Source organism: Peromyscus leucopus, unplaced genomic scaffold (genome assembly GCF_004664715.2).
Source record: "Peromyscus leucopus breed LL Stock unplaced genomic scaffold, UCI_PerLeu_2.1 scaffold_137, whole genome shotgun sequence".
Lineage (NCBI taxonomy): Eukaryota > Metazoa > Chordata > Mammalia > Rodentia > Cricetidae > Peromyscus > Peromyscus leucopus.
The window spans coordinates 1-19,931 of record NW_023504523.1 but is presented as its reverse complement, the minus strand read 5'-3'; the positions used below and the strand labels follow the sequence as shown (position 1 = coordinate 19,931).

Here is a 19,931-nt window from a genome sequence, read left to right as displayed (position 1 = left end):
ATGGCTGTGACATTGGAAGGGCTGGCTGTCCAACATGCATAAAAGCCAACACAAAAGCATTTCGTGTTGATTTTATTTTTACTTAACAAAAAGAAAACTCTGTTGTAGCAGGAATCTTAGAAGGTCTTATTAATAAAATCAAATCTGGGGCCAGTTATTGAGGTGAATGCTGGAAAGTCAGAGAGACAGAACAAGCCACAGCTACCTCACCTTGCCAGTTCCTCAGCTGATCCTGTTTCCTCAGACTGGAAACCTCTGAGTCCTCATCCAGAATGAATCTCAGCTGAACTGCTGCTCGAAAGCCTGAAGCTAAAAGCTTCTACTTTCTGGTCCTCATGCCTTATATACCTTTCTGCTTTCTACCATCACTCCCTGGGATTAAAGGCTTGCTTTCTGGCATTAAAGGCGTGAGTCACCATGCTTGGCTGTATCCTTGAACACATGGATTTCTGCCTCTGGAATGCTAGGATTAAAGGCGTGTGCTACCACTGCCTATCCTCTATGTTTAATATTGTGGCTGTTCTGTCTCTGACCCCAGATAAGTTTATTAGGGTGCACAATATTTTGGGGAACACAATACCACCACATTTTACCTATCCATAGACCATGAAACAAGAAGCATGCTCATATCTGCCTCTTGGATCAGGGTATTCCAGACTCACTGGGACACAGATATTTTGATAGTAGGAGGTGCCCCCCATTTCTCCATTTTTTTCTGCTTTATTCTGCAAGTACTGACCATACACTCATTCTAACCAGATCATGAGTCCCTGTTCTCATTGCTCACATTCTGTTGGTTCTGCCAGGTGGTGAAGGTCTTTCTAGGTCATATCCTAAGGTTCTGCACCTGTGTCCTGATATCAGTTCCATCCTGCTTTCAGGAGCAGGAGAGTCGCCATCATGTGGCCTGTTATCATCGGCATGACTGTTACCTACCAGACTGTTTCTGACCCTTGAGGTGCCAGGTTTCGTGACACAGCTGAAGTAAAAATGCCTGTGGAAACTCGAAAGTTCTCCATTTATTTAAAAATTAGTTTAAAACTGCAAACTAGGCTGTGGAAGAAGGAAAGTAAGAGCACCCAGAATCCGAGGGAATTCGCCATCTCCTCATAAGCCTTTTCTGTCTCCATGCCACAGGGAGCGACTGAAACATCAAAACCTGCTTATACAATCTACAGATTCAATGCAATCCCCATCAAAATCCCAAGATAATTCTTCACAGACTTGGAAAGAACAATACTCAACTTCATATGGAAAAACAAAAAGACCAGGATAGCTAAAAGAATCCTATATAATAAAGCAACTCTGGAGGCATCACCATGCCTGACCTCAAGCTCTACTATAGAGCGATAGTAATAAAACAGCTTGTACTGGTATAAAAACGACATCAAACCAATGGAATCAAATTGAAGACCCTGACATAAATCCATGCACATATGAACACCTGATTTTTAACAAAGAAGCCAAAACTATACAATGGAAAAAAGAAAGTATCTTCAACAAATGTGTGCATAAACTGGATGTCAATATGTAAAAGATTACAAATAGATCCATATCTGTCACCATGCACAAAACTCAAGTCCAAGTGGATCAAAGACCTCAACATAAATCCAGTTACACTGAACTTGATAGAAGAGAAAATAGGAAGTACTCTTGAAGGCGTTGACACAGGAGACCACTTCCTAAAATATAACACAGTAGCACAGACACTGAGCACAACAATTAATAAATGGGATCTCTCGAAACTGAGAAGCTTTTGCAGGGTGAAAAGACATGGTCAATAAGACAAAAAGACAGCCTCTATAGAATGGAAAAGATCTTCACCAACCCCACATCTGAAGAGAGACTGATCTCCAAAGTATATAAAGAACTCAAGAACTAGACATCAAAATACTGAAACAATCCATGAAAAATGGCTAAAGAGTAAACAGAGAATTCTCAAAAGAAGATCACAAATGGCTGAAATAATTTAAAGAATGCTCAACATCCTTAATCATCAGAGAAATGCAAATCAAAACGACTCTGAGATACACTACACTGTCAGAATGGCCAATGATCAAAATACAATTGACAGTCAATGTTGGAGGGATGTGAGCAAAGGGAACACTCCTCCACTGTTGGTGGGAATGCAACTTGTACAACCACTGTGGAAATCAGTATAGTAGTTTCTCAGAAAATTGGGAATTGATTACCTCCAAGACCAGCCATACCACTCTTGGCATATACCAAGGAATGCTCAATCATACCTCAAAGATATATGTTCAACTATGTTTATAGCCAGCACTATTTGTAATAGCCAGAACCTGGAAACAACCTAGATGCCCGTCAACCAAGAATGAATAATAAAGAAAATGTGATACACATACACAATGGAGTACTACTCAGCAGAGAAAAAATAATGACAGCATGAAATTTGCAGGCAAATGGATGGAACTAGAAAAATATCATCCTGAGTGAGGTAACCCAGACTCAGAAGGACAAACATGGTATGTACTCACTCATAAGTGGATACTAGATATAAAACAAAGGATAATCAGACTGCAACCACAGAACCAGGGAGGCTACATAGCAGGGGGAACCCTAGGATGACTGTGGCATATAAATTTTGGTTTTACTCAATTACTGGGCAAAGCCTCAGTGAAACATTTCACTATTAGGGTAAGAATTTATACTATATCAAGCTGATAATAGAAAAAATAAATTAATTAATTAAAAAAAAAAAAGCTTGGCTGCCCCAACTGCGCAAGATGTACTTGATCACAGTAGGTGAGAGGAAAGAAGTATGTCAGGATGTATGGTTGCCCCGATTGGATGAATGTGGGAAGTACGAAGCCTTGGAGGTTTTGCCTTTATAGCCTCTGACTAATGAAAATTCACAGCATACTCTGGGAGTCCCGGATATGACCTAGCCAGTGTCCATGGTCTTGGCCAGTATTTAATAAAGCTTGCTTCAAATTTGGCTCAGAAAAATAAATAAATAGGGGCTGGGATTTAGCTCAGTGGTAGAGCACTTGCCTAGCAAGTGCAAGGCCCTGGTTCGGTCCTCAGCTCTAAAATAAATAAATAAACAAACAAACAAACAAATAAATCCAGAGCTGGGCATGGTGGCGCACTTCTTTAATCTCATTACTTGGAGGCAGGTGGGTCTCTGAGTTCCAGGATAACCAAGGCTAACAGAGAAACTTTGGAAAAAAAACAAACAAAAAATGGTGGCCCAAACTTGTAATTCCAGCACTCAGGACGCTGAGGCAGGAGGATTTCAAGTTCAAAGCTAGTATGGACTGTAAACAGGGCACTAGACCCTAGTAGACTTCCAGACCTTAGCACAATTGACTCCATGATGACTGTAGCATTCAGGCTGTAAAACTCAGCATGTAGACAGCACCACCTGCCTAAACTAAAACAAAGCCCTAAACCATGAAAAGTCCATAGTTCTGGCAGTCTCTAATGTACCAACCTTGCTTTTTGGCTTCTGGAGTTCTCCTTCTGGCTAACTGTTTCTGTTAGTTGAAGTATGTCAACTCCAGGATATGGTTTTTGTTCTTAAAAGCTCACCCTGAGAAAGGTTCAGGGGTACACCGGGGATCCCAAACAGGCAGTGTAGCTGCTGGCCAGCTTAACACAGACTTTCTATTGGCTTAAACCCTTGTCTGAGCAGTCTTATCTGGTGACTACCCCATAACATGGACATAATTGAGATCCAGAACATTGCCTCAGAAAAAGGGGAAAGATAATAAAAGAAGGAAGGAAGGAAGGAAGGAAGGAAGGAAGGAAGAAGGAAGGAAGGAAGGAAGGAAGGAAGGAAGGAAGGAAGGAAGGAATCCAAGCCACACCACGGGAAATGTGCTTCTCCAACTTTTAGATGCCATACCTACAATCCCAGGAACCTGGGAGACCGAGGCAGAAGAATCACAATTTGAAGCCAGGCAGGACTATGTTGTGAAATCTTGTTTATAAACTAATTAGCTACTTTAATTAACTAAGTATATAAAGTCTGGGCTTTCTTGTGGTTTGTACGTCATCATGTTGTCTTCGACAAAGAGCGGACGCCGGCCTCCAAGAGCTCCCCCTTAAAGTGCTTTGCAGCCCATCTAGTCATCCTTTTGCCCCAATCTTCACTTGCAACTTAAGAGGAAGTCTCCAGCCTCTCACGCAGAGGATCCTTTGGACAGCTCCGGGGTGGAGTCGGCCCGCGTGGCCACGCCCCTCCGCGGCAGGGCGGAGCATGCAAATCTCTCGAGACCATGCTTCTCTTGGGGAGAAATGCGAGGGTCTCTCACCGCTTGCGAAGCTTCTTGTGAAACATGAGGGCATAAGAACTTTGTAGCCAGAGTCCAGGTGATCACGAAGAGGTGGGGGCACGGAAGGAGACAGAGCCACGTTCGAAGCTCACCACGAGTTCAAGAGGGACGATGAGAGGACGGCTTCGGTACGGGCACTGCGCTCAGTATCGCTTCTCGGCCTTTTGGCTAAGATCAAGTGTAGTATCTGTTCTTATCAGTTTAATATCTGATACGTCCTCTATCCGAGGACAATATATTAAATGGATTTTTGGAGCTAGGAGTTGGAATAGGGGCTTGCTCCGTCCACTCCACGCATCGACCTGGTATTGCAGTACCTCCAGGAACGGTGCACCCCTCGGGGGTTTCCTGACCCTGTCTTAAAAAAAAGGTTGTATCAATTCTCCACCTGTTTGTTTTTTGTCCGGTTTTGTTCTTTTCAGAACCTTATCTGTTACAAGCGTTCTGGTTGTCCTGAGACTAGGTAGGTAGGCTGGCTTGAACTCCAAATGCTAGAAGTAAAAGCATGTTACCATTCCCGCCTACCCCCTCCTTCGTTTTCTTTGTGTTATTCCTGTTGGTACCTGCAACTCAGAGATCTTGCCTGTCTTTGTCTCCTGAACCATATTTTTTTTAATGGAAAATAGAGCATTAAATATATTCACATACATACATATACCTGCTTATAATAGTGTCTGAAGCCAGGAATTCGTGAATATTGGTCCTGAGCAAGGAAGGAGTGCACCCACTGTCTGGGAAAAGAGCCCTAATACGCCACCTATTTCTTATTATGCGCGGCTAACAACTGACTTGTTAGAGAAATCGGAGTGAGGTAATTCAGCATCGCCCTACAGCTGGCCTCATCCAGTTCCAGCATTTTCCCCAGGGGATTAAATTCTGCCACTGATGTGCTACCAAAGGAGTTTCTCCTACCATCTCTGCTTTGCTGGGTGCAGGGAGGGCCAGTTAAAGGGGCGACACTGGGAATCAGGTATGCAACAGGCTGAAGAGCTGAGCTTGGTAGACTGCCGTGTTCACCATCTTCAGCCTCCTGTCTCTATGCATTAAGTACGTCGATTTCTTTTCCATCTGGCACGGAGGCGTTAGTTGAGCACAGACAGGTCCTCACTCTACATTTGCTGCTGTGATGCAGACAAACCAGGCTAGTATCTTCTCTCCAGCATCTAAATCTTGAGGTAGGAACTTAAGGGAGGGAGAACACAGGCATGTGGGAGCTGCAGGGAGCACGCCGTTTTTTTTTTTTTTTTTTTTTTTTTTTTTGGTGGTTGTTGTTGTTTTGTTTTGTTTTTTAGGTTTTTCGAGACAGGGTTTCTCTGTGTAGCTTTGCGCCTTTCTTGGATCTCGCTCTGTAGCCAGGCTGGCCTCGTCTGTAGATCCACCTGCTCTGCCTCCCGAGTGCTGGATTAAAGCGTGCGCCACCACGCCCGGCTAGCACACTGTTCTTAATAATCAGCATTTTTTATATAGCTCTTTATCGCTTGGACGCTCATATTTAGCGGCATTATCTTAATTGATAGACAGCCCTTGGTCCGGTGGCAAGATAGCGTTGGTGTCAAGGTAGAGAGCGGCGTTTCGGCACCAGCGCCACCACGTGGGGACTCTGGGACCTCAAGCACCAGCTACTTTGTTTTTTTCCGTTCCATTCTTTGGTGCTAAGTGAGGGCAAGTGACCCAGCCAAGGGGATCCCTTTGGTAGGGAGCCCAGCTAGTGGGGTCACTGGTGAGAGTGAAGCTAGTCAGTGGGAAAACCCTGTGGAGTGAGGACTGGCCACTGGGGAGTCACTGTAGGAGTGAGGCCTGGTCACTGGGGAGTCACTGTAGGAGTGAGCTGGTCATGGGGGCACTATGAGAATGAGGCCCAGTCAACCGGGTCCTAGGAACATCGGAGCTCCCACATCCCCTTCTTAGTTACTTAGATGCTGTGAAGCACACGCATCTCTCACCTAAAGATGGTGCTGATCTCGTTCTGAGTGTCTTAAGCAGATGCCCATTTTCCATTTGTATCCACGCCTTGCTTTTATTTTCTTTTCCCGGAATTTAAAAATTACTTCCTTGGACAAAAATCTACTTTCTGAAACAATTAGTGTGTGTGTGGTGTGTGTGTTGTGTGTGTGTGTGTGTGTGTGTGTTTTTTTCCTTTGTTGTAAGCAGAACTTGTGTTTAGGTTTTTAAGCCAGCGTAGCGTTGATTTTGTGTGGATTTTCTCTGGCCTGTGATCTTGACTCACTTTTTCATTGCATTATTATGGAGTTCATGTTGAAAGCATAGCACAACGGATACTCTAACGCCACCCCCACACCGCGTATTAAAACATACTCTTGGGGGTTGGGGATTTAGCTCAGTGGTAGAGCGCTTGCCTAGCAAGCGCAAGGCCCTGGGTTTGATCTCAGCTCAAAAACAAAAACAAAAACAACTCTGCGGAATGGCTCTGCTCTGTCTGGCCCAGATCAAATCTGTTCAGCCTCACACTTCCTGGCCAGTTTTACATGGGTGCGTTATTGAATTAGTGACAATACGCTTGTCTGGGTGCAGCCCCAAACAACTGGAACTACCCTGGAACCAACAGCTTCTGCTGGGTCAGGAATTACTTCCTGTTGCATTGTGGGAACGGTAGAGAGTTCCAGAGGTCATGGCAGCTGGCCAGTCCGAGGCACCAAGGAGCCTGTTTACCAAGGAGTGCGTGGAAACTCTGTGTTGTAGTGGACTGGTCAGCCAGACTAGTGTGGGCGGCCTCCGCATCAGCTTTCCTCCTGGGCAATTCATTCTCCAGGGCCAAGCCACTAACTAAAACTGAATCCCATGTACTAGTCAACACACGAAAAGATGAAGACGTTTCTGCTTGAACTTGGGTAGGAAGCAAAGAGCGGCTCCATTTCCTCAGTTGTCCTTTCTGCATCTCTCCAGTCACGGGGACTTGGCAGCTCCACGGGGACAGAGTGAGGACAGGGGAGGCAACTGACTGGAGCCAGGGAGGGCAGAATGCACAGGCCAGGCGCCACCTGACTTAGCATCTGTCAGCACAAAGTGGGCAGCTACGGCCTTCCTGGGGAGTTCCTAAAGCGGAGTGTGTCAACTCTAAACAGGGTGTCTCCACCAACTCTCTCCCATCAGGGCTCAGGGAACCCTGTCGAAGAGGAGGCAGAAAACGGGTAAGAGCAGAGCGATGGAGGAAGGAAGGTCTTTAAATCACCAGGACAATGCCCCTATGAACTCACAGGCACCGAGGCAGCATTCCCAGGGTTGGCATGGGTCTACACCAGACAAAGTCCTAGAGCTGAAAGGAGAAGTGGATACATGCCACATCCCTAACTCAGAAGCTATCTCTAACTGATAACCACTTGTAAATGAAAAGTTAGTTTCCTCCAAGGGAGTCTCATTGGGGAAATGAGACTCTTAAGGGCAGGCTGCATGCGCAGCAGATGGCAACAGAAAACATAATGTCTTTGGAGGTTCCTTGTCTCATAAGGTCATGTCGGAGCTTTTTTAATCTTATTTTTTCATGTGTTTTCTTTTCTGTTTTTTTACACTACAGGTGCTTTGTGTATGTATTGTGGCTTCTAGTTAATTTTTTAATGGGACTTATGAGTGTAAGAATGAGTGGGTCACTGCATCTATATCTGTTTCTTGTGTATTTTCTTGGACTCTTTTTCTTGTTGGTTTCTTCTGTTCTGACGTTCGTTTTTATTTGGTCTTATTACATTCATTATTACCCCACAGAAACCTGTTTGTTTTTTACTGAGAGACAGAGAGGAGGTGAATCTGGATGGGAGAGGAAATTGTAAATCAGGATACATTATATGAGAAAAAAAATCTATTTTCAATAAAAGGGAAACTTAACATTAAAATATTCATTGTGAATCAAAATATAATCAAAATAATTTAAAAACCCTCCTCTCAGGGATCAGGAAATTGTACAGAAGAGAGGTAAAAAGATTCTAAGAGCGGGAGGGGATGGAAGACTCAGGCAAACAGCATCTTCCGGACACTACAGGACTGGGAACTTATGAACTCACAGTGTGCACCTTCCTGCACAGGTTCAAGCCATCCGGGGTCCCAGCAGTGAGAGGGAAAAGTGGTCGGAAGCTGCCATCCCTTGCCAAGAAGCTGTCTCTAGCTGGCATTCACTTGCAAAGGGAAAATTCATTTTCTCCCGTGGAGTCTCATGGGGCATATTAACCACACTTAAGGGTGGGTAGGCTCCACAGCCAACAGGAGATGGTCAACACTGAAGGAACTCAGTGGAGATTTAGGAGACTTTTTGTCTCAGATTGCTTTGTTTGGACTTTTTTTTTTTTTTTTTTTTTTTTTTTTTGGCCTTACTGATCTTTTGCTTGTATATTATGACTTCCAATTTTATGTTTTTATGATATTTGGGGTGTATGTGTATGTGTTCCTTGCGCTTTCTCTGTTATTTTTTCTTTTTCAAATTCTGGTTTGCTTGCTTTTTCTTTTTCTTTCTTTCTTTTTTCTTTTTTTGGTTTTTCGAGACAGGGTTTCTCTGTGTAGCTTTGTGCCTTTTCCTGGAACTCACTTGGTAGCCCACGCTGGCCTCGAACTCACAGAGATCCGCCTGGCTCTGCCTCCCCAAGGGCTGGGATTAAAGGCGTGCACCACCACCGCCCGGCTTTGTTTGCTTTTTCTTACTGTTTGTTTTCTAAGACTGGGAAGTAAAGTGTGGAGTGGGGGAAGGTGGGCAAGATCTGGGAGGAGTTAGGGGAAGGAAAGTATGGAAAGACGTTTAGTGTTGAGGATGTGGAGAGATGAGAACCTATGTGTTTCTAGTGGCTGGTGGGATTACAAACCTATGAAACTGCTTTGGAAAACACTTATTATGTATGTAACTCTTTCAATTGTTAAATACAAAGTTACCAAATAGTAATTTGAAAATTAACTCCAAAGAAATAAATTGGTGCGTGTCTAACTGGGAGGCTGAAGATGGCCTGTGGCATTAAAGAGGACATTGCCACCTGCTGGACACAGAGTATAGTGCAGCAGGTGGCTCAGCCTGGGCCTTCTCCAAAGGGGAGAATCCAAGACATCAAAGAGTTTCTTTGGGGCTGAGGTGATGGCTCAGAGGTTAGGAGGACCGACTGCTCTTCCAGAGGTCCTGAGTTCAATTCCCAGCACCCACATGGTGGCTCACAACCATCTGTAATGAGAGCCGGCACACTCTTCTGTATATGAAATAAATAAATCTTAAAAAAAAAAAAAAGAGAGAGAGAGTTTCTTTGGCCGGGCGGTGGTGGCGCATGCCTTTAATCCCAGCCCTCGGGAGGCAGAGCCAGGCAGATCTCAGATCTCTGTGAGTTTGAGGCCAGCCTGGGCTACCAAGTGAGCTCCAGGAAAGGAGCAAAGCTACGCAGAAAAAACCCTGTCTCGCAAAACAAAACAAAAAAAGAGTTTCTTTGCTCCCCATCTTAGCTCGCAATTCCTCCTAACACCCACCTCCCCCTTTCCTGGTCAGCTCTCAGACTTTGTTTTCTATCCCCACTGGATTCTAGTTTCTCACTTTCAGATCCTTTTCCTAAGCCTAGAGAGGAAATTGAAGGCTACACAGCTCAGCTTTCTTGTGTAATGATAGAGGAATAAAACCCCCAAGGAGGGGGGCTGGAGAGATGGCTCAGAGGTTAAGAGCACTGACTGTTCTTCCAGAGGTCCTGAGTTCAATTTCGGGTTGCTCACAACCATCTGTAATGAGATCTGCTGCCCTCTTCTGGCCTGCAGTCATACATGCTGTATACATAATAAATAAATAAATCTTAAAAAAAAAACCAACCAAGGAGGTGGGGTGTGTTGCTCAGGTTGAAATAAGCTGCCCAAGGTGGGGTTGGGGGCTAGGAGTTGGCGTGCTGCCCTGGGGCACAGATTTCTGAAGGAGTAGTGTGGCCCAGGGCACAGAGGTGTGACCTCTGGGTGTAACCTCGGGACAGTGCACCCTTGAGCCTTTCATCTGCTCACCAGCCAACAAGGACAAGGTCCATGAGAGCTGCTGGGAAAATTATGTCAGAAGAACCCAAGAGCATTTAAAATACTACTTGGCACACGGTGCACTGGCAAGGATTGTTCCTCAGGGTGGGTGGTGGTGACAGTGGAGGTGACATTTATCACTGTTTAATCCATGGCAAGGCCATCAGGATGACCTCGACATTGATTAGGTATCGACTGCGCAGCTCTAGGGAGGGGAGCGGAAGCGGGATGTTGCTTCCCCCGGAGCCCGCCAGGCTTGTCCCCAGCCTATGGTCATCCTTTTGACCCACTTTCCCTAGTCCTCTTCCAGGACGTTGAGGGACGCAGGTCCCAGGTGCCTGCTAACTGGTGGCTTCCAGTGCACACTGCGACATCAAATGTGTCCCCACCGCTGCCCTCCAGGCTTACACTCCCCTCCACTTGCTGCTTGATTCCCAGAATTCCACACCGTTGACATTCCCATGACTCTCATTGGTTACCTCTCTGTGACCGTGGACACACCCGGTCTCTCAGTCCCTGTCCCCAACTCAAACTCCACAGTCTGCCCATTCTCCCCAACGCTTTTGGCCTTCTCGCTTCTCTAGGAAGGTGCCATCTCCTTTCCCAGGAAGCACCCCAGCTATATGCCTGATGACCTCTCCCCGCCTCCCTGCATCTCATTCCAGACTTCCTTGCAACCCGCAGCCAGTCTCGTTCTCCCTCCATTTTCCAGACTCGTCCACTCCATGAAATTTGGATCTTTCTGTAAAGCTAATGTGAATTTTTAAACCATCCAAGATGCATGGAAAAATAAGTTTGCAGTAGTTTTTTTATACTACAGGGAATCTCTAACAAAACAAGACAACAGTGAGGTGGTCAGTAAATAGCGATATGCCCCTTCACTGATATATCATGTACCCACCACAGGTAATGACAACATGTATTAGAAGGAAACTACTTGGGAAATTATGAACACAAGTAATACTATACAGTGTTTTATAGACTATGTGTTGGAGCTGCAGGCAGTCCAGACAAAATCATGGCCCCTCTCTAGTCAGGTATATTTTTAGGTCAAACACATCTATTAGCAGTTTAATCTATCCTAAAAGACAACTAAAACATTTGAATGAGGTTTTTTGTGCATATGTGATAAAAATATATGTGAAAACTTAGTATTTTAATCTCTTGTTAAGTGCGCAGCTCAGTAATATCGTGGACATCCATGCAATAGTCTGTTACTGATGACCGTTTCCAACTGGCTTTCATCTTTCCCGACAGTGATCCTCCTGTCCTCTCCTCCTGCTTGCCTGGGGCAACCTCTGTTCTACTTTCTCATTCCGTGAACTTGACGGCTCTTATGTACCGAGTGTAAGTGGAATCACCACACAAAGTTGTCTCTGTGCCTGGCTTATTTCATTTAGAATAACGTTTTCTAGGTTCACCAGTGTTGTGCCCGGGTTTCAGAGTTTCCTTCTCTGATGGTTGATATTGTCAATTTGGCCGAACCCAGCATTAGCAAGGACATAAGCCTTTGGGCATGTTCGTGAGGGATTTTCTAAACTAGGTTCATTGATGTGGAAGACTCCTCTAAGGGTAGGGGGTCCATCTCACGGGCAACAGTCCTGGCCTGATGAGAAAGAGGAAGTCAGGATCCATGTTCTATGCTTCCTGTTTTGGACACAATGTGACCAGCCACTTCCCACTCCCGCCACCGTTTCTGCTCTGTAGGGATGCTTGGCCGCACCTTCGGAGCAGTGAATTAGAGTAATCCTTTCCTGGAGTTGCTCTTGTGGGATATTTTGTTGCAACAACATGAGGAGTAACTAATCTCTTCTTTTGTGAGGCAGAATAGCATCTGATTAGGAATGTGCGGAGTTTTACTTACCGGTTGGTTGAGTAATATTTTAAAGTGTTTAGAAAAATGCTTCATCCATCATGTGCTACGAGTGTGCTAAGTGTTTGTAATTGTTATTGTTGCTATGAAAAACATTCAAAAAAGAAAATACATTGACAATATTTCCTTCCTTTTCTACATTTATTTGCATTTCTTGTTAATGTGGTGGATAATTAAAACTTATTTTAATGACACATAATTTTAGCCTTCTTTTCTCCATATTTTTACCAAATTGTTCAGAAAAGACAGAAAGGAAGAAGGAAGGAAGGATGAACTTGTACACTTGTAATCCAAGCACTGGGGGAGGGGAGGCAAAGGATCCATTTCAAGACTATCCTCAGCTACATCGGAAGTTCGTGGCCAGCCTGGGAAACATGAAACCTTATTTGAAAACAACAACAACATATAAAGAGTATGCAAACTGCCTAAATCACCTTTTATGATATTTCTTTGATTATAGAAAATTGAAAACATCTGAAGAAGCCGAAGGGGAGTAAAGAGTATCTAAGCCTCCATCACCTGGCTGCTGCCACACTATAGTTTGGTCAATCCAGTTCTTCTCTTGTCCCACCAAACCCTGGCCTTGTCCCTAGGTGACTCTAATACAAATCCCAGACACCATGTGGCTTAATCTGTCACTATCTCATTGTAACGCCCAAGGCAATCAACCCATTCTTAATATCATCAAGCATTCAGCCACTGCTTCCATTTCCCTAATTGCCTTATGCATTTTTAAGTTTGTTTGAATTAAGATTCTAAACCAAATCCATACATTGCAACTGGTTGATGTATTCCTAACACTCCCAACGGTGGTTTGCCTTCATTTTGTTCTGATAGTGTTTGAAAGTGAGTCATTAGTGCAGCTTTTTGTTGTTGTTGTTTTGTTTTTTTCCAGACAGGGTTTCTCTGTGTAGCTTTGCGCCTTTCCTGGAACTGGCTCTGTAGCCCAGGTTGGCCTTGAACTCAGAGAGATTCACCTGCCTCTGCCTCCCGAGTGCTGGGAACCGCCGGGTTAGTGCAGCTTTCTATTTCTGGCTTTGTTCATCACACCCTTGGGACACTTCTTGTGTTCTTTGACCTCTGTATTTCCTGTAGACTTTAGGTTGCAAGCCAGAGGCTCTGTCTTACAATACAGCTATCAGATCTATTAGCCATCGTTTAAAATATTGTGGACACCTTGATTGCTGAACTTGTGGTGGCCTTCTACAGAGCCCAAATTTGATTTTTTTGAAGTCACTAAGTTGTGACTTAGTGCTATTTGCTATAGCAGCAGTAGAAAAGGAACAGTTAGTGCCGTGTTGATTTTTGTCAAGCTGGTTTCTGGCTTGAGGTCCTTGCTTCTGCTATGACAAGGTATTCCTGTCCACCACTAGAACACTACTAATTCTCTGCTGAACATGTTCTTTTGAGTGTGTCAGAGGTTTCTCAGGTTAAAACTTCTGGTCTTGTTATCTGTGTCTCTGCAGCATCTAACACCAGGACGGGTCTCTTTCCTAGACGGCAGCACAGTCTCTGCTAACTGTTGTCCTTGTTATTTTTCTAGGCCCCTAAGGCTGTCCTTGGGACCCATACCTTCTGTGCTCGCTGGTTATATGTGTCAATATGACACAAGCTAGAGTCATCAGAGGAAGGAGCCTCAGCTGAGGAATGCCTCCAGGAGATCCAGCTGTCAGGCATTTTCTCAATTAGTGATCAATGCAGGAGGGTCCAGCCCATGGTGGGTGCTGCCATCCCTGGGCTCGTGGTCCTGGTTCTATAAGAAAGCAGGCTAACAAACCATGAGAGCAAGCCAGTAAGCAGCACCCTTCTATGGGCTCTGCATCAGCTCCTGCCTCTGGGATTCCTGCCCTGTCTGAGTTCCTGTCCTGACTTCCTTCAGTCATGAACAGAATGCTGAAGTTGAGCCAAATCAACCCTTTCCTCCCCAACTTGCCTTTTGGTCCTGGTTTTGTCGCAGCAGTAGAAACCCTAAGTAAGACACCTTCTACACTGACATCATCTGATCGTTAATATTCATTGTCAACTTGGCATGACCTAGATTCACTTAAGAGACAAGACCCTGGGTATGCCTGTGAGGAAGTTTCTAGATGGGGTTAAGCTGAGGGAGGAAGACCCTGCCTAGGTGTGCATGTTATTCTTCCATGGGTTGGGGGCCTGGACTGAAAAAAAAGTAGAGACAAGCTGAGCATCAGCACCCACCTCTGCTTCCTGACTGCAGATGTAACACCAGTTAACTGCCTCACCACGCTCCTGCTGTGGCGACGGACTGGGCCCTCAAACTGAGAGCCAAGAGGAACCCTGCCTTCCTTAAATTGCTTTTGTAAGGTGTTTTGTCATAGCAACTAGAAGGGCACTAATACACCGTTCTTAGTGACTCCATCCATGCCGCAGTCCTCCAGGCCAGTGGGGTCCAAACCCTGTGTCTTCATCTCTGCTCTCCTATGGACAACGCAGGCCCTCGCATCCCTCATTTCCAATTGCCTGTTGACGGTGTCCACCTATACGAACACCCTCCACCTCAAACCCATGACAAAAACCTTAAGTCCCCTTGTTCCCCAGCCTCTGTTCTTTTCCTTTTGATGGCTTCTTCAGCACGGAGGTAAAATCTTAGTGGTATTTAACTTCCCCGGGTCTGTCAACCTTCAACAAATAAGAACTATAGCTGCCCCAAATAAACAACTTCAATGTTTATTTATCCGATTTTCTCCTTTGTTTTACCACAAATAAATAAATAAATAAATAAATAAACAAACAAACAAATAAACAAATAAATAAATAAATAAAAATTTTTAGCTTTTTTTTTTTCTTGAGTGCTCCTTGGCATTGGCACAGATGCCAATGAGAAGCTGAGGGATTATGTAAACAGTCTCCAGCTCGGACAGCCTGTGTCCTACAGGATTCTGGCATTGAAGTCCTCACAAGCCGCCTTCGTTGTCCGCACCAAAACCTTTCTTTCCGGTCCTGGTGCCTGACCGAACTTCTGGTTTTGTTTTTATAGTTATATTATGAACAGGCAAATCTTCGAGACCCATAAAATTAACTGAGATGATATTCACCTAAGCAAGAGGTGGCCGTAACTGAGAAGCACGGTGACTTTTAAGAAATGCCTCTCAAGTAACACGGGCAGGAAAGCGATTTGGTGTGCTCCTGGCAGCCTTTGACTCACGTGAGCCAGGCGCCTCTTGTGTTCACTATGAGCCAAGCACAGGGGTTTCCCATGATTTCCAAGCGATTTGTTTTCGGATCTCAGTTTTCATTTTCGCTTTATTGTTTTTTGTTTTGTTTTGTTTCGGTGTTTTTGCAAAGACCGTAGTAGGGCATTAAGTCAGTACACCTCTGCCTTAACTCCGCAGGTTCTCAGAAACAAGAACGCCAGCTGTTACCGGAAGGTCGGGATTTGTCTTCAGTTTTCAAAGCTGCGGTCACTCTCAGAAACATGTATTCAAATACCCAGCTTCTGGGTGCCAAACCCACAAAATTCTCTCTTTTCCCTTTCACCCTACCCTCTCCAACACTTGACTTTTCTCTGTCTATTCCTCCGGGAGTTCCCGAATCTTCATTTGGCTCTATAAATGCATTATAATAACTAAGTTTAAATACACTTTTTAGATTTCCAAGGAGTGTTTTCATACCTTATACATTAAAATACATCATAGAGGGGCCTGCAGAGGTGGCTCAGTGGTTCTGGTCCAGCAACCGTGTTGGCAGCAGCTCACACCCACCTGCACTCCTGCTCCAGGGGATCCAATGCCTCTGGCTCCAGGGCACCTGCAGGCATGTGGAACCCCGCCCCACCCCCGGTGTGCAACGCACACACATAATTTAAGATACAAAATACATCTTTAAAAGTAAGTTGTGGGGTTTGAGGATTTAGCTCAGTGGTAGAGCGTTTGGCCTGGCAAGCCCAGGCCCTGGATTCAGTTCTCAGCGGGGTGGGGGAATGTGGGGGCGAGGGGGGAGGGGGTGTATATGTAGATTGGACTATGGAACCTCACTTGCCTCAGACAGATAGGCACTGCGGGAGGCAGAGTAGTGAGCAGGTGGGAGCTGGGCATCATTTTACTTTTATGCGTTCCCCAAATGATATGCTGTGTCCTCCAGGAACCTGGAAATGACTCACCACAGAGGGGTCCAATACCGTGGACACTGGTATCCACTTTGAGCCTCAATCCCATACTCACCTATTGTATTAACTTGGCCAAGTTGTTCAACCTCACAAGGTTTTCCACTCTGTAAAACAGTATTAATACCTACTTAATGGAGCTGTTAGGAGGACTAAATGAGAAAATTTGTGTAAAATAGTCAATGTATAGTGTTGTTTTTAGAATCCATGTTTGAGTGTTTTAGAAAGATATAAGGCAAATATAATACGTACAGGCTAAATCAGGATGACATGAACCATTTATTTATGTAAAGTGTGGCCATGGATGATTCTGAGAGGAAGGAGCATGCATTCTGGTGAGTAATTGTTTAAAATCAAGCTGCCGCCGGGCAGTGGTGGCGCACGCCTTTGATCCTAGCACTCGGGAGGCAGAGCCAGGCAGATCTCTGTGAGTTTGAGGCCAGCCTGGGCTACAGAGTGAGTTCCAGGAAGGTGCAAAGCTACACAGAGAAACCTGTCTCAAAAATATAAACAAACAAACAAATAAATAAATAAAAATAAAACCAAGCTGCCACAGTTTTAGACAACATTGGGAATACAAGCAAGGTTTTCAGCCAAAGGCAGGAATGACTGTGAAAAGAGACAGGTTCACAAACCTCACCAGTCTCAAATGGCAATGACAGTTGACAATCAAAAACAGGAACATGTGGGAAGGCTCACAAAGCTTTCCTACTGAGATCTGAGCTTGCTTCACCTAAGCAGAGCTGAATTAGAGGATTGCTTGTCCATGTGAGTGGTTACCAGGTGATTGGAAGTGTCTGCACTCGGCTGTGCTGAGGGAGGTCTTTGCTCCACCCTTGGTATTCCTATAAAAGACGCTTTAGAAATCACAGGAAGGGCCGGTGGATAATGATCCAGACCCTCCCGAGGCTATCCTGTGTTTCCATCTGTTTCTCTCCCCTCTATCTTTCTGTCTAGGTATTTCTCCCTCCTCAAGAGTACCCTGGGGAAAATGTGGCAGGGTCTCCACAGAGAAATGAGTAGGCGTCTCACAACATGTATATGTTTGCTCAATGTTAATACCAGGATTTACTAAGAAGGATTCTAGATTATACATAATCATGCAATTCTTCCACCTCTCCCTTCAGATAGCATGCATAAACACGTAGCTTGAACTTTCAGGAAGCCTTTATTGATGATGCCACTCACGGGCCCCGCTGCTGTGGAAAGAGCACCAAGAGCCTGGCCAATGGACGTGGGCTGTAGACTGCTTTTGGCGTAAGAGATAGCTACCAATTAGAATGGGTATATGGAACTGGCTCTGTTGTGAGATACTTTGATTACACTGTTGTAAAGATATATGTTACTGTGATTGGTTTAATAACGAGCTAAATAGCCAATAGCTAGGCAGGAGGTATAGGCAAGGACTTTCAGGCAGAGAGAGCTCTGAGAAGGAAGAAAGGGGAATCGTCAGTTAGAATGCAGAGGAAGTAGGACATGCAGGAGAGGTAAAAGCAAGAGGCACATGGCAGCATATCGATTGATAGACATGGGTTAATCTAAGCTATAAGAGCTAGTTAGAAACAGCCTAAGCTAAGGCTGAGCTTTCATAATTAATAGTAAGTCTCCATGCCATTATTTGGGAGCTGATGGAACAGAGAATGACTCGTTACATTTGGCACTTCAGTGTGTGGCACAACCACTTGGACAGAGAAGTCACACCGAGAGAAGACATGCTGCTGGTGCACCTCAGTCACTGCGTGGGTCTCTCCTAAGCACTCACAGCTTCCACTCTCGGGAACCACGGAAAGTGGGCTCAGCAACTTCCAGAGCTGGGGCAGTAAATGGGGCTCCACCCATACCCACCTACATGAGGCTAGGCTCTCAGGGAACGGAGGGGCGAAGCCAGCTGCCAGAGTCCAGCAGCAGAGCTCACACTGTCAGAGAATAACTTGTGGGTACTTTAGTAAAGCCAGGTCCAGGCCAATAAAAAAACCTCTAAGTAGGCACAGAATGTTTTAAATGTGCTTAAATGCTAAAGAAAAAGGAAGAAGAAAATGGATATAGACAGTCATAGGGAAAAATAGTTTAAAAATAATAAAGTGAAAGTCTTTAAAGAAAGAGTAAAGTAATTAAAATAAAAGCCACCTAAGGATGGGAAATACACAGGGAATTGGATCCTGTATGGTGTTTTGTTTGACTCTGAAGTTTTTTAATGCTGATGAGCAAATAGCAGCTGCTGAGAGAGATGGGATTGTAAAAAGAACTGCTGAATTAAGCAACCGTATATTTTAAGATAGATATGTCTTGACTTCAGAGTGGAAGTCAAAATATGTCTTACATTGGGGGAGAGGTTGTGCTTTTGTTTCCACAGGAAACTAAAAGTTATGTATTCCTTCAAAGTTAATCGAGATTGGATTTGACTGGAGGAGACCTCCTGAAAATCTTGGCTATAAACATAAAAAAGGAACAAGATAGGTGATATGTAACCTGATCCTTTGACACGGGAACAGCTCTGAGAATGGATGAGACATGATAAATCTTGTTGGCTGCAGAATCTTGTGACTTATTACATGCCATTTTTTTCATATGGCATGGATAAAGATTTGTTAATACAGTTTTTCCCTACAGTCCAAACAAACTTATAAAGTTAACAGGTGCCTTTTACCTGCTCAAACATAAAACAAAAAAATCATCTTTAACTGACTTGTTCACACTGCACATTCCATACTTGTGTTAATACAGATATATATGTTACCTTTAAAAGTAACAGTTCAGAAAAAGTAACAGTTCAGAAAAGAAAGAACCAGATACAAAATAAAGACAAGTAGTCCAGGTGATCCAGCCTCTCAGATTGCCTCTGTTGCAGTTTCATCAAAATTCTGCATCTAGAACATCTTCAAAGCTGCTAGCTAAGATGGTCCAGTCTCACAGAGTACTCTCACCAGGATTTCAGATAAGCCCTGCACTTTCCATTACACAGAGACTGGACAATAAATGATATAGCTAGCTCTCCAGGTCTTGACCATTATCCCAATTTCTCTCAAGGTCCCCTAAAGATGCCATTATCCCCAGATAACAGGAAGCAGTCTAGAGAATATGACACCCACATTCCCAAGAGATGGGGTTGGGTAGTTTTGGTCATTTAGTGAGTTATGGATGTTTGTCATCATTTAGTGAGGTTGATTACAAGTTGTTTACAAGTCATGGTCAGGAAAAAAAAGCTGAACAAAGGAGATTAGATTCAGGGATCTTCTGAAGAGAAAAAGGGGGGTATAGTATAGGAATGATGAGATAAAAGGATAGATTGTTGAGTCTACTTTTGAATAACTACTAGTCTCAAATATTTTACATTGTATGGATTTTTGTATATTGATACAAATTTAAGGTTATTTTTGTTATACTGTATATATATTTCTATTCTTTTTTTTCTTTCTTTCATTTTTAATTAAAAACTTTTGTTGGGCTGGAGAGATGGCTCAGAGGTTAAGAGCACTGGCTGTTCTTCCAGAGGTCATGAGTTCAATTCCCAGCAACCACATGGTGGCTCACAACCATCCATAATGAGATCTGGTGCCCTCTTCTGACATGCAGGTGTATATGCAGACAGAACACTGTATACATAATAAATAAATAAATCTTAAAAAAAAGAATATTTGCTTTCTAAAAGCCAATAGTTTAAAAAAAA

The 19,931-nt window shown here is 44.2% G+C and overlaps 1 non-coding gene across 1 annotated transcript; it reads left to right on the top strand.

Moving 5' to 3' along the window:
* The first annotated feature begins 4,449 nt into the window (after positions 1–4,449).
* Positions 4,450–4,640, top strand: LOC114689807. Its single transcript, XR_003733972.1, has one exon. It is a non-coding gene; the product is annotated as a U2 spliceosomal RNA (small nuclear RNA).
* Positions 4,641–19,931: the final 15,291 nt, after the last annotated feature.